Genomic DNA, 9702 nt, shown 5'->3' with positions numbered 1-9702 from the left:
TGAAATCTTGGAGGGCTGCTGCCAATCAGTGCAAACCAAGTATCTTCAACCTTTGAAGACCCAAGACCTTCTTTGAATCATACATGCATTTGGGGACCCATTTCTTAATCTTTCCCCATATATTGGCAGGGTGGTAGCTCTCTGGTTGCAACCCACCTTGCATCGGGCTGCAGCATGTTAGTGGGTGCCCTTATTTGCATAACTATCTACAGTATCTCCCTGCTGGCCCAGGGTGAGAACTTCAGTACATAACACCCCTCCCCACCGATATAAGGTGTTAGTTACAATCGTAATGGTTTCCTTATATACAGCACTGTGCGTAATGGTTCAGTTACGCACAAAAGCATATCGGTTACATTTCACCTACTTCCATTAGACCAACAGTGTTACATGTCCAACAACATAGTCCTTTAAATAAGTTGGGTGCTTGGAAACTCTGCCAGAGCGCTGGGGACCGGTACCCAAGTCCAGGGGGCCGCCCAATTTTTGCTGAGGCTGTGGCACGACCCTAGGTGGCGTTGAAACCAAGTCCCCTGGATCCGCTGCTTTGGGTGGATACCTCCGCAAATGGAGTTGGTGGAATGTCAGGAAAGAAAGGACAGAATATCCAATATGTGCTCTCACAAGCCCACATTCCCAGCATGTTCACACATCTACACGGGCTTGATCATGTCCACAACCTGGAAGATGGCAGGATCCCCAAGGATCTGCTCTTTGGGGAGCTGGCTTCAGGCACCAAACCCGTTGGCAGACCAACTCTTTTACAACCATGTCTGCAAACGTAACATGAAGGCTAGCAACATAAACCCTGCCATGTGGAAATCCCTTGTAGACAGTCAGGTCATGTATCCACAGCAGTGACTAGAGGAAGAATGACTGCTGGGAGGCCTGGAGAGAGAGAAAACCATGGTGCATTTTCAGCTTTCATCTGCCCCAGCTGTCTCTTCCATAGCAGTCTCTAGAGACACAGCCAACGCTGTAAATCTCAAACAGTTTGATTTCATCCCCAAAAGTGCACTCTTCCAGTTTCCCAAGACAGATCGATTCCAACCAAAGGAAGGAATCCCAATTCCAAACAGAACCCACCATGGCTATTACCGTATTTTTTTGCTCTATAAGATTCACTTTTTCCTTCCTAAAAAGTAAGGGGAAATGTGTGTGCATCTTATGGAGCAAATGTAGGCTGCGCAGCTATCCCAGAAGCACACCTCCACTAGCCCAAAGATGGGAAATGAGTGAGATCCCTAGTAAGGAAGACTGGCAACTTAAGATGATTTTTGAATCTTTATTCAAAAAGGAGTGGAAAAATTTTACTGAATATTTAGAAAACAATTGTGTACAATTGAAAACGCTGGTAGTGTTTAGATAAATTCAACAGTATGGTAAATATTTAAAGGATTGTAATTATTTATGTATGTTATTACTATTTATTATATACAGCTCTTCTTCTGGAGGCCTCGGGGCGGTTCGCAGCCTATAAAGTCTATCCATATTCAATTCTTATTCTTTTAAAAATTGTTTTCTTCTTGTGTTTTGAGCTTGTTTTTCTCTGTAAGCTCCCTCGAGCTCGTCAGGGAAGGCCGCTTGTCCCCTCACTGCGCAGGCGCCGCTGTCACCTGGCCCTGCTCCCCGGAGGGCGATCTCCCTTCCTTCAAGATGGGCTGCTGGCTGGTTCTTGGCCTGGCCGTGGACGTTGTCCTTGCCCTGTTTGGGGCTGGCCAGGAGTTTTTCTGCTTGGCAAACTGGCTCTGGCCCTGCGGCTTTCGTCTACCCGTAGCAATTGTCAGAACTTGGTAAGGCGGTTGGGCATTGGGTCAGCCTTAGTCTTTAAATGGAGAGCAGGTTGTAGCGTCCACCGGCCCCTCCTTGGTTAAGGGTAGCCCTCACCCCTTTTCCTGTTCCCACTGGAGTCTTCTTTGGCTTGCCACGCCTGCGGGCTCTCTTCCGACCAACGCTGCCAGTGACCGATCTTAAAAACTTGGGGTCGGTGACATTTGGCAGTCGCGGTACCTTGCGCCTGCTGGACCTCCTGAGCGGAGCGGGTTGTGTCTTGCTCCTTGTGAAGTAGGGCGAAATGTGAGGAGTGTTGCAAGCCGGCGCAGAGGCAGAAGGTCTGGCTGAGGTGGTAGAGCACGGCTTCTCTGTCTGGGGCTTCATCCTAACCCAGTAGAACACCATTATCATACGCCTCTTAGATGAGTTGGACATGCTGAAGACGGTGCTGGAGGCCCAAAGACCAGGGTGACTTCAAAGCGGAGGACGCAGCAGGCAGTTCCCTATCAATGGTGCCAAATCCAAGCAAATGTTAGCTCCAGTCCTGTTCAATTGATCCAGCAATTCTGAACGTTAAATAAGGGATTAATTCCTCAGGCAGTACGAAAAGACTTCCTGTGGCTTTTTAATAGCAGGGAGCTCCCAACTACTGCCACTGTTGACAGCCTGTTGCCCCTTATATCTGCTTGAATGGGTTATGTCACAATGGTTCCTTCATCAGGTGTTTGTGAGCACAAAAATGCTGTTGGGAGTTTCAGCAATGAAGGCTCAGGCATAACACACTGTTTTCAGTGTGAAAATTTTCAGTTTTCAGAATGAAATTTAAAATGTGGTACGCTAGCCTAGTTAACTTGGGGGGGGGGGTTCTGGTCATTGTGCCAAGTGGGGCCCAGGGACATTTGCCCCAGATTCCTGCCCTGATGGCTCCACTGCCTGAGGGGATCGTCAGATCCTGGAGCTGGCCTGGCCCCACAAGAACCCTTAAAGTTCCCTGGAGCTCGTCAGGGAAGCCGCTCGCCCCCTCACTGCGCAGGCGCCGCTGTGACCTGGCCCCGCTCCCCGCCCCGTCCCAATCCCGGAGTGGGCTGCAGCCCCCGTGCAAGGCGGGCTCCTGCGCAGGCCTCTCCCTTCTTCCAAGATGGGCTGCTGGCTGGTTCATGGCCTGGCCGTGGACGTTGTCCTTGCCGGCCAGGAGTTTTTCTGCTTGGCAAACTGGTAAGGCGGTTGGGCATTGGGTCAGCCTTAAATGGAGGGCAGCTTGTAGCCTCCGCCTGCCCCTCCTTGGTTAAGGGGATCCCATTCAAGGGATCTGTGAGCTTCTTTGGGAGCCCAGGCGGGGCCTAGAGCCATAGCACACCTAAAACAGGGACGCTTTGGGAGGAGGGGATACCTCTATTTGATGTGGGTCATAGGACACCCCCCCCTTGGGTTTACCCAGGAATACACATCCAGCAGTCGGACTGGAATTCAAATGTTATGCCCAACGACCTAAGGCAAAACCTTCACTTCTGTAATCAATAAAGTTGTGGCCTATTTGGCCCACTCTTCACTTACACTCCTTGTCCTGCCTGGTTGTTCCCCTCTATTGGGGGTGAGGGGGTCACTGAGCCCTGGCATGCAAGGGCGTGTTAAAAAATAACAATAGCACTGCTGCCCCATGAGATTTAGCCAACAGGTTAAATGGATCACAGGTGTTTTGACCATATTGTGCATGCGCCAGGACCTGCAATTCAGTGAAGTTTAGATTGCCTGAGAATCCTCAATTTCTAGCCCCAAGAGGAGCGTGGGGAGCATGTGTACAGCATACCTACACACATGAATGTGTTGTGACACACAGTTTGAAAAGCACTGGTTTAATGGAAATGCGCTGCCTGCTGAAGATTCAGCCAATGAGGGGTTAATGAGCTGGAGTGCTGGAATTAGATGAGCAATTAGAGGCCACTTGCTTTGTTTCTTGGTCTGGCCTACAGTTGTGAGGGTCAAGGGAATGGGGTGTGTGTGTGTGTGTGTGGAGAGAGACATACCATACTTTCCCATGTAGAAGACTAGCTTTTTAACTGGAAAACAGTGTTCAAAATTGGGGCTTGTCTTATACTCAGATAGCGCAGAAGGGAGATGGGTGATATCAGTCTCTAGAGACACAGCCGACGCTGTAAATCTCAAAGTTTGATTTCATCCCCAAAAGTGCACTCTTCTAGTTTCCCAAGACAGATGGATTCCAACCAAAGGAAGGAATCCCAATTCCAACCAGAGCCCACCATGGCTATTACCGTATTTTTTGCTCTACTCACTTTTTCCCTCCTAAAAAGTAAGGGGAAATGTGTGTGCGTCTTATGGAGCGAATGCAGGCTGCGCAGCTATCCCAGAAGCCAGAACAGCAAGAGGGATTGCTGCTTTCACTGTGTAGCGATCCCTCTTGCTGTTCTGGCTTCTGGGATTCAGAATATTTTTTTTCTTGTTTTCCTCCTCCAAAAACTAGGTGCGTCTTATGGTCTGGTGCGTCTTATAGAGCGAAAAATATGGTATATTCTCCTAACAAGCAGAAAGCTTAATTCTTCAAAACTATAGAAGAGAAACTGTTTGATATTTGATGGCAAATTAATAATGATGGGTGACTTTAATGGTGTGGTGTCCCTAGATTTAGACTGATCTATAAAAAAATCAGACTCTAAAGAAGGGAAACTACCTAATGCTTTCTTCAACGTGGTGGCCAACATGGATCTAACTGATCTTTGGTGTCTCAGACACCCACTGGTCCGGGAATCCACTTTTTTTCCTCAAAGGCAACAATTCTTCAAGTAGAAAAGACTTGTTATGGGCTTTGAAAGACCTGACAACGAGAGTAAAAAAGGTTGAGATATAACCAAGGACGTTATCAGATCACAATGGTGTTCTTATGACCATGGCAGGCTAAATGATGCGATACTACATCATATAGAAATTGTTAATAAGGGAATATGTTCCCTCCAAGAATTTTTCAACCTCAACCTTAATAAAGGAACAGATCTAAATATGGTTTGGGATGCCAGTAAGGCAGTGATGAGAGGTTTTTTAATCAAACAAACTGCATGCATATACACCCACCTCCACACTAGCCCAAAGATGGAAAATGAGCGAGATCCCTAGTAAGGAAGACTGGCAACTTAAGATGATAGAATTTGCAGAATAATAATAATAATAATAATAATAATAATAATAATAATAATAATAATAATTTATTATTTATACCCCGCCCTCCCCAGCCAAGGCCGGGCTCAGAGCGGCTTACAAGCAATAATAAAAACAAGATGAATGATTACAACTTAACAGCAATAATAAAATACAACATTAAAATATTGAAACATTAAAATATTAAAATGTAGCCTCATCGCAGGAGGAGAAGGAAAAGAAAAAAGAAAGAGAGGGAGGGAATCAAATTGGCTCCAAGTCAAAGGCCAGGCGGAACAACTCTGTCTTACAGGCCCTGCGGAAAGAAATCAGATCCCGCAGGACCCTGGTCTCATGAGGCAGAGCGTTCCACCAGGCCGGGGCCAGTGTTGAAAAGGCCCTGGCTCTGGTTGAAGCCAATCTAACTTCCTTAGGGCCCGGGACCTCTAAGGTGTTGCTATTTATGGACCTTAAGGTCCTCCGTGGGGCATACCGGGAGAGGTGGTCCCGCAGGTACGAGGGTCCTAGGCAGTGAAGGGCTTTAAAGGTCAAAAGCAGCACCTTGAACCTGACCCTGTACTCCACCGGGAGCCAGTGCAGCTGGAAAAGCACTGGGTGAAGATGCTCCCATGGCAGAGACCCCGTGAGGAGCCTCGCTGCAGCATTCTGCACCCGCTGGAGTTTCTGGGACAGCTTCAAGGGCAGCAGGTCTAACATAGAATAAGAGGGCAAGAAGAATCTTTATTCAAAGAGGAGTGGAAAAATTTTACTGAATATTTAGAAAACAATTGTGTACAATTGAAAACGCTGGTAGTGTTTAGATAAATTCAACAGTATGGTAAATATTTGAAGGATGTCAAATGGAGAAATGATTAGATTTGCTATAGTAAAATATGCAGGAATGTTGATAAGTAGAATGAACCATGAAAGGGGAAGGAGGGAAGCCAATTGTTACATCATATTATGTAGAATGTTTATTTTGAGATGTATAAACTGAATAATTAATAAAAATTGTTTTTTTTTTTAAATGCTAAATAATTTTATTTCATTTTTAACAGGGATGGGGAAGGGATTTATGTAGGAAGACACTCTCGGGAGATTTATGCCTTTACAAAATGAAAAGCGTGCATTTGTGGGAGTTTTTTTAACAAACCAATTCAACATATTCCACAGGTGAGAGCAGTGCCAACTTGGCAGGAGTGTCCACTTCTTCTGCCCTGCATGCCGCTGGCACCCGAAGCTCATCCGGTGTCCATCTCCTCGTCCCACTTGGCGGCGTCAGGCAGCTTCATGTTTTGCCACATGAAATCGAGGAACATGGAGGCCTGCAGTAACCGGCCCAGCCTCTGGAAGTGCCGTGTATGGTAGGAGAGACTCCACAGCTGCTTTGATCCCTTCGTATTGCAAGAGGCTCTCTGGCGTCTCATGCTTGAGGAGGGTTTCCACCACTGCCTGAGCCTCGAGGTACTTCCACGAGTTTGTGTTCCACGTGATGGAAATCTTCAGCACAGCCTCTGGAAGAAGGGGTTTGGGGAAGACATGTCAGGAAGGAGTGCAAGTTGCAGGCAGCGTGGCCACCTTGAACCAACACCCCTCTCTTGCGAAGCGTGGCCAGGTCTGGGCACACATCTGACCTGCGCCTTTCTTCAAGGCAGGGGAGCAGATCCAACACCCCTCCCCACCTAGTAGAAAAGCAGCCTGCGGAGTTGGTGGGAGGTTTTGAATCAGAAAAATGCCAGGAGGGTGCAGGGTCAAGCATCCTCTCCTCTCACCCGTCTTTCTTCTTAAACTCGCAACTTTCCCATGGCTGTTGTTCAAAAGAACAATTGTGCGTGCGCTTGTCGGCTACTGGTGGCGATCAGGCCGTCGGTTTGCTGCTTTTGTGACGCGTGCAATAGGCAGCGTTTATCATTATGGTGGGTGATTTTGGGCATTCCCTCCTCCCAAAATGCTCAACAACTCTGGGCCATCTCCCCCCATTGTCTGAAATAGGAGTCCCCCCAAATAGGGGGCGTCTTATACATGGGGGCATCTCATACACGGGAAAATACGGTCAATAGAATAAAAGAAAGAATGGGTAGGATTTTCCACCCGTTTCTACATAACTCTCAGCTACTGTTCTCTGCTGCTGGATGCTTCTGCTTTGTAACTTGTCTTCTTCCACCTTCCCTTCCTTGTCATCCTCTGACCTGCTTCTATGTGAGAAAATTGTACCATAGATGTAGAGAGCTTCAAAATGGAACATCATCTTAATGAGCAGAGTAAAGAAAACCAAAGGAGGGCTGTCACTCAAATCTTCATTGAATGGTTAGAAGTTTTAAATCTGCATACATTTCCATAAGGGCTGCAATGAAAAAGGCATACTCTGTTTGCTCTAAATATGCATGCATTTCAGGAGGACATGCCTTGTAAAAATAGTAGTTTGGGACTCGTGGGCAACTTACACCCCCAGGAGCAAGGCCTCCATGACTTCCACATGTGCTGCATCAGGAACTTTGGGGGGCATCAGATGGTAGGACAGAATATCCAATATGTGCTCTCACAAGCCCACATTCCCAGCATGTTCACACATCTACACGGGCTTGATCATGTCCACAACATGGAAGACGGCAGGATCCCCAAGGATCTGCTCTTTGGGGAGCTGGCTTCAGGCACCAGACCCGCTGGCAGACCAACTCTCTTACAACGATGTCTGCAAACGTAACATGAAGGCTAGCAACATAAACCCTGCCATGTGGAAATCCCTTGTAGACAGATAGTCAGGTCATGTATCCACAGCAGTGACTAGAGGAAGAATGACTGCTGGGAGGCCTGGAGAGAGAGAAAACCATGGTGCATTTTCAGCTTTCATCTGCCCCAGCTGTCTCTTCCATAGCAGTCTCTAGAGACACAGCCAACGCTGTAAATCTCAAAAAGTTTGATTTCAGCCTCTCCTCGCCGTTGCTACCCAACTCCGCGGCCCTAGCAACAGAAGGCCGCTCCGGGGCGGGGCTTGCTTGCCCCGCCCCTCCGCATCCGGCGCCCGCATTGGGCGACACGCGAAGGTGACGTCGGGAGGCCCCGGGAGCCCGGCCGGAAGGCGGAGGAATCTTTGTGCCGCCGGACCGCTTCCCCCGGAGGCCCTGAGGCGCTGACTTTGAGTTCCTGTCAAGGAAAAGGGCGGCAGATAAAAATATAAAACAAAACAGGGAACGTTTTGCTAGAGTCGTTATGTTTTTATTGTAATTATTTATGTATGTTATTACTAATTATTATATACAGCTCTTCCTCTGGAGGCCTCGGGGCGGTTCACAGCCTATAAAGTCTATCCATATTCAATTCTTATTCTTTTAAAAATTGTTTTCCTCCTGTGTTTTGAGCTTGTTTTTCTCTGTAAGCCCCCTCGAGCTCGTCAGGGAAGCCCGCTTGCCCCCTCACTGCGCAGGCGCCGCTGTCACCTGGCCCCGCTCCCCGGAGGGCGATCTCCCTTCCTCCAAGATGGGCTGCTGGCTGGTTCTTGGCCTGGCCGTGGACGTTGTCCTTGCCCTGTTTGGGGCTGGCCAGGAGTTTTTCTGCTTGGCAAACTGGCTCTGGCTGGGAGTGTATGTCAATGGCGACTCCAGTAGGCCGCTTCCCCTTTTCTTGTTCCCGCTGGAGTCTTCTTTGGCTTGCCACGCCTGCGGGCTCTCTTCTGGCCAACGCTGCCAATGACCGATCTTAAAAACTTGGGGTCAGTAAGATTCGGCAGTCGCGGCACCTTGCGCCTGCTGGACCTCCTGAGCGGAGCGGGTTGTGCCTTGCTCCTCGTGAAGTAGGGCGAAATGTGAGGAGTGTTGCAAGCCGGCGCAGAGGCAGAAGGTCTGGCCATGGTGCTAGAGCACGGCTTCTCTGTCTGGGGCGTCTTCCTAATCCAGTGGAACACCATTATCATACGCCTCTTAGATGGGTTGGACATGCTGAAGACGGTGCTGGAGGCCCAAAGACCAGGGTGACTTCAAAGCCAAGGACGCAGTAGGCAGTTCCCTATCAACGGTGCCAAATCCAAGCAAATGTTAGCTCTAGTCCTGTTCAATCGATCTAGCAATTCTGAACGTTAAATAAGGGATTAATTCCTCAGGCAGTACGAAAAGACTTCCTGTGGCTTTATAATAGCTGGGAGCTTCCAACTACTGCCACTGTTGACAGCCTGTTGCCCTTTTAACTCTGCTTGAATGGGTTATGTCACAATGGTTCCTTCATCAGGTGTTTGTGAGCACGAAAATGCTGTTGGGAGTTTCACCAATGAAGGCTCAGGTATAATACACTGTTTGAAAGTCTGAACATTTCCCATTTTTTTATTTAACAAAATTTATATACCACTTTTATAATTTACATACAAATTATTCGGAGAGTAAGTTAAAAATACACTGTAGTTGATTCACATCTGGGCTAGTTTACATACTTTATTCCTCCTTACACTTCTATCCCACCTTTCCTCCACAGAGCATACACACTTCAGCCTCCACCTTCTCCATTTTATCCGGACAGCAATATTGTGAGCTAGGGCCATAGCTCAGTGGTAGAACAACTGCTTAGCATGCAGAAGGCATCAGGTTCAGTCCCCAGCATCTCCTGGACCCAGGACCTACTTTTAATCATACATGCATTTGGGGACCCATTTCTTAATCTTTCCCCATATATTGGCAGGGTGGTAGCTCTCTGGTTGCAACCCACCTTGGATCGGGCTGCAGCATGTTAGTGGGTGCCAACATACCAGCTGAAGACCGGTGGTGTAGACAATATGGAACTGAATGGACCGGTTTC

Source organism: Podarcis liolepis, assembly GCF_965112155.1.
Source record: "Podarcis liolepis genome assembly, chromosome: 1".
Taxonomy (NCBI): Eukaryota; Metazoa; Chordata; class Lepidosauria; order Squamata; family Lacertidae; genus Podarcis; species Podarcis liolepis.
This window is presented reverse-complemented; position numbering follows the sequence as displayed.